The 7,700-nt window shown below is 40.2% G+C and overlaps 3 long non-coding RNA genes across 7 annotated transcripts; 1 reads left to right on the top strand and 2 right to left on the bottom strand.

Annotated features, from left to right (window-relative positions):
- Positions 1 to 499: 499 nt before the first annotated feature.
- On the bottom strand, positions 500 to 2,356 carry LOC9271243 (uncharacterized). Its single transcript, XR_001543520.3, has 2 exons — positions 2,130 to 2,356; positions 500 to 697 (listed from the first exon to the last, which is right to left on the bottom strand). It is a non-coding gene; the product is annotated as an uncharacterized lncRNA (long non-coding RNA).
- Positions 2,321 to 3,156, top strand: LOC107280150 (uncharacterized). The gene is made up of 2 exons (XR_001543522.2): positions 2,321 to 2,459; positions 2,581 to 3,156. It is a non-coding gene; the product is annotated as an uncharacterized lncRNA (long non-coding RNA).
- Positions 3,157 to 4,011: 855 nt separating this feature from the next.
- LOC4327376 (uncharacterized) lies at positions 4,012 to 7,284 on the bottom strand. Of its 5 annotated transcripts, XR_010740940.1 has the most exons (7): positions 7,101 to 7,246; positions 6,487 to 6,583; positions 5,727 to 5,891; positions 5,472 to 5,587; positions 4,678 to 4,764; positions 4,519 to 4,564; positions 4,012 to 4,335 (listed from the first exon to the last, which is right to left on the bottom strand). It is a non-coding gene; the product is annotated as an uncharacterized lncRNA (long non-coding RNA). The 5 variants fall into 5 exon arrangements; XR_010740942.1 differs by lacking the exon at positions 6,487 to 6,583 and having other exon boundaries at positions 7,101 to 7,284; XR_010740941.1 differs by lacking the exons at positions 6,487 to 6,583; positions 7,101 to 7,246 and having other exon boundaries at positions 4,519 to 4,599; positions 5,727 to 6,465.
- Between the last annotated feature and the right edge of the window lie 416 nt (positions 7,285 to 7,700).

Genomic DNA, 7,700 nt, shown 5'->3' on the forward strand with positions numbered 1-7,700 from the left:
GGCGCCGCCGCCCACCGCCGATCGCCGTTGGTAGTGGTATGGTGTGGCAGCAGCGGCGGAGATTGGCCTCGTCCTCGCACGCCGGAGTCGCCGAGTTCATCCTGCCGCGGCCCGCGGGCCCTCGCTCGGGTGCTCGGGTCGGGGGAATCCTCTAAACCGTACGGCGTCGTGTCCGCGAGGGCCGCCGTACCAGATGCTGCTCAAGTAGCCCGGCGTGCATCTCGTTAGAGATCTATACGAAGGGGAGGACATGAACAGCTTCCAGCAGAGGCTCGCGGGGAGGTTCAGAGATCCGACCACACCACATTGGTCATCCCTAAGAAAGCGTGGAGGCGTCGAGCTACTAGATTTTCTGATAATGGCAATTTTATTAGGTTCTTAATTTCTCCGTGTTTCGAGTTCATACATGGAAATGCAAACCATTTTTTTGATGCATTGATAGGGAACAAGAAGTCGATATAATGTCGTCATGCTAACTCCTGGAATCAAAACCAAATGGTGAAATGGAGAATCATAGTCGTTTCCATGTTCATAGTAGCATATTGTCATAACTCATAAATTCTGACAAGTATTTGTGTAGGTCTATATGTTTTATGCTTCAGAGCTGTGGCATGCTCATTGACTTATGGATCTATGGATAACTATTTTAGGTCAGCACCTAGCTGATGCTTCCAGACTGTGCCGAAGAAGGTAATTCCTGTAATTGATTGGCAAATTATCAAGACATCACTGATAATGCATCCAGACAAAATGAAAATCATGAAGCATGTCATTGAAAGAAACATTGTGGATCATGATCGTAGCCATTTTCCAATTGCTGTTCAAATTAAAGGTTTCAATTAAACTTTTTTTTTTGAAAGATCCAGCAAGAGCGCTGGCATTATATTATAAGCAGGAGAAAAATAAATACAAAGTTTATGTACATAGACAAATGGCCACCTCGACGGGTGCCAATAGGAAGGTCTAAATTAAACTCGGATGATAGTTAAGTAGGATACTAGGATTGAACCTCTCCTAACATGTCAATGAAAGAAACATGAACCCAAAACCAATTCATGCATTCTAATTTCGAAATAACACGTAAGCAAATGAGGATCAAGCTTAAAATATATGGATACAACTTTGGCAGACAATATCCATTTGCTAAGGGGCTGTTTGGTTTCCAGGGACTTATTCCAAATCCCTGTCACATCGGATGTTTGGACACTAATTTAGAGTATTAAACATACACTAATTACAAAACCCATTTCATAACATTGGACTAATTTGCGAGACGAATCTTTTGAGTCTAATTACGCCATAATTTTGACAATGTGATGCTACAGTAAACTTTTGATAATTATGAATTAATTAGGCTTAAAAAATTAGTCTCGCGGATTAGCTCTCATTTATGAAATTAGTTTTTTTATTAGTCTATGTTTAATACTCTAAATTAGCGTCCAAACATCCGATGTGACATGGACTAAAAAATTTTAGCCCCATCTAAACACCCCCTAAGTTGTTCTGGAATCTGCACCTTTGAATTAGGAGCGTTGCTAAACTATATGTGCTGTTCCATGGCAGCACTGCTGGAGTTATTGATACCATTTTGTTTCAGTGACCCAATAACACACTTTTGTGTTTCATATCACCAAACTGCAGTTTCTGCAGACCCTAGGACATTATTTGGGGGACAAAGTAGCACTGTAACTAGGATCATGAAGTCAATTTTGTGTTTATCATCAATCTATTGAATTCGTTCAAAAAAAATATAATCAATCTATTGAAACTTTGTAACTGTATGTAAGATAACCTTTCTACTAATATGATGCATTAAATATCTTAGTATAAAACCTAGCTAATTTAACATATTGTGCAAGTATAGTATTATTATATCCTCTGCAAGTATATCCTCTACTGCCTGGGGCTTTGCTTTGCATTTCCCAGATAACAGTAATCAAACACTCACTTGAGCTTTCCAACTAAAGAAATCAAGAAAAGATGCCATGACAAATACTAGTTCACCACAAAAGATACAGTAGTCTCCACAACAAGAGCACTAGTTCTGATTATTACTATTGTAATAGAACAACTGATACATGATGATGAATTCTATCAAGAGAGCTCCGGGGATATAGACACTCCATTACCATCTTCTTGTCGAGATGGAGAAGGAAGACCTGCCAAAGTTGTTTAGTTGCCCTACATGGCCTAGCACCTGCCTAGTGGATACCTTCGCTGCATCGGCCGTTGAGGCATCATCTTCAACACCACCGGCGAAGCTGAGAAGTAGTGAGAACACTGCATGGGTTGCATGCAGGGCAGCGGTGTCAGGCCATTGTTGGGGGTAGAGAGGAATCCAGAAGAAGGGTCCTCCATGGAAGATGCTGTGCTTGGTTTCATTTATAGAGAGTACACGAGGTTTCTTTCACAAAGTGGAAGCTTAGGTGGTGGAGTGCCTTTTCGCAGACCGAAATGAGGTATCTTCCTTAGCATATTCCTTAGCATGTGGAAACTTCTTTTTCTGTTCTATGCTTTTGATTTGCTTTGGAGTTTTTCAAAGTATATTCCATGCTTTTGTGTGCTTTTTGGGGCCTATAGGTTTATGAACAATAATTTAGATGATGAATACACTCTAGATGTATTGGAGTACCTTGACGAAGCATGGGCTGGAAAGTTGGTTTTGGTGGTGATCACCCGGAGCAGATCTTGCGTCATGGACCTACTTAGCAGGTGCAGTTTGGCTGGTCTTGCATTGTGCCTGTCAGATTAGTGCTGTACTTGATGCATTGTTGTCGTTTATACATGAAACCAAATGAAATACAAGAACCATATGTAGATTGCAGAACAAATTATTTTCCTTCTAAAGAGGGTGAGATCTTAGTAGAACTTTATTGCTTGTGGTGCCCTGCTGTTTGACAATGTAATTGGTGCGAGACACTGGCATATGATCTGGCCTGAGCCTTGTGTATGATGTTATCAGACTGGACTAGGCCAGGTGGGCCTTATGCCTGCTTTGGTCTTCATGCCAATAAACAGAGGGAGGGCCCAAAATAAGTCCTTTAACAGGACACTGATGTTCATGTTCCAATGTATACTTACGGAGTTGTGGACTTGTGGTTATAACTTATAAGTTGCAAGGGACAGATATTGCCCAATACATTTCATGAGAAAAATCTCGCTATGCTTTTGCATCTTTGCACGCTCATTTGGTGCATACGGAGGATTGGCCTAAGGCTGTAAAATAACAACAATAATAATAAAGCTCAAGGCTTGCGAGTTGCTCGAGCTCTTAACGAACCGAGCTCGAGCCCAACCCCAAGCTCGCAAAATTTGTTGAGCTGAGCTGAAAGCATCTAATGAGTCTGGTTATATGGGCTGGTACATTCTAAATTGTTTTTTTACTACGAAATTATCATCAAATATATGTTATCACGTACTTAAGCCAAGCCCGCCTGAAAGCATAAAGGTGGAATAAGCTTGGCTCAACCTCTAGCATAAGGCAGCCTTACGCTCTGGCTTGCTTGAGCTCGGCTCGTTGACAGCCCTAAATTAAGGCGTGTGAACCTCTGTCAACTAATGGCAGGCACATGGTGGTGGTTCTTAAAAAAAAATCTTCGTTTCAAAAATTCACATTGAAGTTACTAGGTTGGTCACAATCAATTTGATGCAAAGCGGATCAATTACTAAATTAATTGATAATAAGGCTAATTTCCCCATCTAACTCAGATACTATATTACGTTGCAGGCACCGCTAATTAACCCAAAATTAAAAAGAGTAAATTTCACAAAACTAAATATACTTTGACTAAACGATCACAAAACTATGGATTTAAGACATTACTAGTAATCGTGCACGTGCAATGCACATATTAACAAATATTATATGAATATGAACCATTTTGATAAGCATATCACATTCAAACGATTGGCAATAGACCAAGGCTACATAAACCCAAGAAACATGTTTTTTTTTCTTTAAGACATTGTAGTTCTGCTTTTATTTTTATATAGCAAGGACATATTACTATATAAAAAAGAGAAGAATAAACGTTGTTCCGCTTGTCATAGCATGTTGACTGTAGCATCCAGGTGAATCCTTTGGCGTGGCAGCATAAAGATTTATTTTAGTTGTTTATTTTGGCAACTTAAAATTTACATAAAACTTAATCTGAGACGCATCCCATCTAAAGAAAACCAAGAGATAAATCTTTGAGACTATAGAATTGATTCATTCACTATATGTAAATCAATCTCTCTTGCAGTGTTTGTGGCAAAAGATGAGCGATGCAATCTTGATCGTTTGACATAGTTTATTCTCTTTCCATCGTTTGTACACGCTTGTTTTTTGGTCTCCTACACATCAAAAGAAGAAAACACAAAAGAGGTAAGCAAATGACAATACATGCTTTACTGAAGATACTGGCAACAGAATGCTATATGAATGCTACTTATTGCAGTTTCATGCAAGAACTACTAATGGAAGGATGTGCATCCAGTAAAAATAAACTCAATGGAGCAGACCATGAACATGATTACATGAATGGAGTCAGAGGTGGAGACACCATCTTTTGCATCCCCTTCACTGTGTAGAACTTGTTATCAGTAATCAAGTTTTAGCTAAAAGGAAGTCAGTATAGATCAAAATCCAAGCAATTGAAATATATCCAATCTGATGCAGAGAAGTGGAGAACCAACCTCGTGCAATCGCTGAGCACTGCTACACACCTATGAATTCCTACTTCAATAGGAAAGACCATAAACATAGTAGAGCTACCTGTTTTCCTTCAATTCAAGAATTTTTGGTTTCATTAATCGAAACAAAAAGAAGAACCGAAAAAATTGCAAGGAGAGGAACTAAAGATTTTCTTTAGTACAAGAGCCTTCATCCTCGGGATGTTGCTTTCAAAATAAAAGATATAGAGCAGTGCAAAGAAATATTTTTCACAGGTTAAATCGCAAACCAAATTTCAGTACAGCCGAAAAAAAATAGATACTCCAATCATGCACAGACATGAAAAAAAACATATTTCAACAATTAGAGCCCATTTCAAAAGAAGCGGTTTCAGTTCTCACAAATATGACATGCAATTTGTTAATCTTAATACTGGTGGGCTGACCATATCAAGGCTAACATGGAAATAAAGCACATCAGTTGAACTTCAGATTCGGTAGTGGTAGAAAATTGGCATATTTAGCCATTTTATTATAGTAGTAGTTTTTTGAGCAGGAAGAAACTTTCACTTCATATAGCAATATATTAGTAACTCCACTTCATGTAGCCAGAAAGTAACAGAGGAGCTTGATGAAATACATGTGCAACGCTGATTAGAAATAGCAGGATGATGCTTGATGATAACTCATCCAGATAATGCAATGCTATATGCAGTGGCTGTTTAATATTCCACTCCATGATTCACATGACTTTTTTGTCAATAAAAGAAGACAGGTAAATATAATAAGGTAATACTGGGAAGGGTATATCATCTTACTTTACATTTGATAGAACGGACTTAGAGAGTTCTTAATGGCCCATCTGTCACATCTCGTTATCTGTGGACTTCCAAATCAGTTGCAGTTGAACAATATGAAGAAATGAAGTATTTGCCTGCACCATATGAAGTATTCGAGACCAAAGAACAATTCAGCTTTAGTTTACACAAGCAGAGCTTTAAATCACAACATATAGTGCAAAATAGAGTAAATATGAGATAATAATAAGGATTCAAAGAGTAACATGAGTGCACCTCGACCATGCATTTCATCAAACAGTTGGTGTGCTGCCCATGGGCACAACAAGGAACCACCATGATAGCTGATCTGGAAGACATCCTCATCGTAATGGAAGGATACCATCCGCAACATGCAGTCGCTACAGCCGCTGAAGGCCTAGGTGCAAACATGAGGCTTTCCTGCGTGGCTTCAGCGATGGTGACATGGAATTCTACATATCTATCGAACCCAACTTTTAAAACAATCTATGCACTTGTGTAATCACTTGAACACCATGTGGATTAGTTTAATGATAACAAAATGAAACACGATATATAATCTTATGATTATACCTAGCTGTTAAGTTTGTATTCTTATTGGTCCCTGAAAGATAAATTTTCAGCTCCTGCACTTGAATCTTGCATCATTTATATAGGTAAAACAAATTGACAGCTGCATTTATAATTTCATTTAGGATTTATCATGTAAATTCAGGGTGAAAGTGAAACAATACCTCAGAGGTACTGTCATTGTGTGCAAGGATCAAAAACAAAAATGGCCAACTGATAAAATTATGAAATTTGGGATCTGGGGCAATGACTTTTGTTGTTGATTAAGTACCCAGGATATCAATGATTTACATATAGATTGATCTTTTCATTTTGTATAATTTCCAAAGCATAATCAAACATTTTATCAAATTTTTAATTTTTGATATCTATTGGAATTGCATTCTAACATGTATCAATCAAGCAAATTTGCCACAAGTCAAAATCAATGGTGCAATAAACATACCATTTGAGCGCACAGCTATTTCTCTTATGCGCCGAACCAGTCTAGTTATAGAGAAAACACTTTCGTCTCAAGATTTCCTTCCAGATAAAGAATAGAACTGAAATGTTGCAATGGTACAATTTACTTGTGTTTGGGGAGTCAATCAACCAAAGAATTTTAAAAAGGAACTGCACAAAGCTAAAACCTTAAAACATTATTGCCATGTCACTTATATACAAATTGACAACTGCGAAAGATAGACCAATATATTTAGCTTCTAACTACAAGGGTAATACAGTAGAACAGTGATATAATCACAAATGAGAGGTAGAGTAAATTCAAGTCGATAGATTGACACAAGAGAAAAAGGCATCTGCCAATCCCCACTCATGTAGAGCTAAAGGAATATACCAAACTCTACCCCAAGGAAACCAGTAACAAGCATATCAAGTATAATTATAACAGACGCTTTACTCACCAACAAATCAATTGCAACAGAGCTATGAAGTTGAACCATTGTAACTAAGAATCTAATCCAACATACAAAGTCTGAGGTTGTCACGCTCAAACATCAGGAAATGACCCTTTACTACGTTTACGCGATAGCTCGTCTGCAGAGGCAACAGAGGGCTCACCAAGTCTTGACGTGCTTGAGCGCGAGGCTGCCGGCCTGCCGAGCCGGTCCGGGTAGATGCAGACGCGGTGCCACTGCACGGAGCAGCGTTCAGCGTACTGGTGCGGCTCCTCGCAGTCCAGCGGGCGGCGGTTGTTGCGGATGCCGCCGGTGCCGACTGCCGAGCGAGAACAGTACGACCGTTCTCCCTCTCCGCAGCCGCTTCTGTATCGGCTCCTGCCCCACCTTCCCCACCATTATCGCCTTTGCGATTCCCACCCACCCACCCTCCCACACACACAAAAAAAAAAAAAAAATCCCCAATCAGGCTATCAGCTCCTACCTCCGCGGTTGGAGTCATCCCTCCTCGGGCGTGTAGATGTAGATAACGAAGAAGGCAAGGACACGATGGAGAGGAGGATGATAGGGATGGAAGTTGTCCGGTGGCGTGGAGGTGGGCAGCGGGCGTTCGACTCCGGGGCGTCGAGGGTGAAGACAACTAAACATGGCGCACGACAGGGATGCGCACGATGAAGACGGGGGATGAGTGCGGCGGCGACGGCGGATGGGGAAGATCTCGGCTCCGTGGGGGGTTGGGGAAGACCTCGCCTCCGGTTCAGTG

Source organism: Oryza sativa, chromosome 1 (genome assembly GCF_034140825.1).
Source record: "Oryza sativa Japonica Group chromosome 1, ASM3414082v1".
NCBI lineage: Eukaryota > Viridiplantae > Streptophyta > Magnoliopsida > Poales > Poaceae > Oryza > Oryza sativa.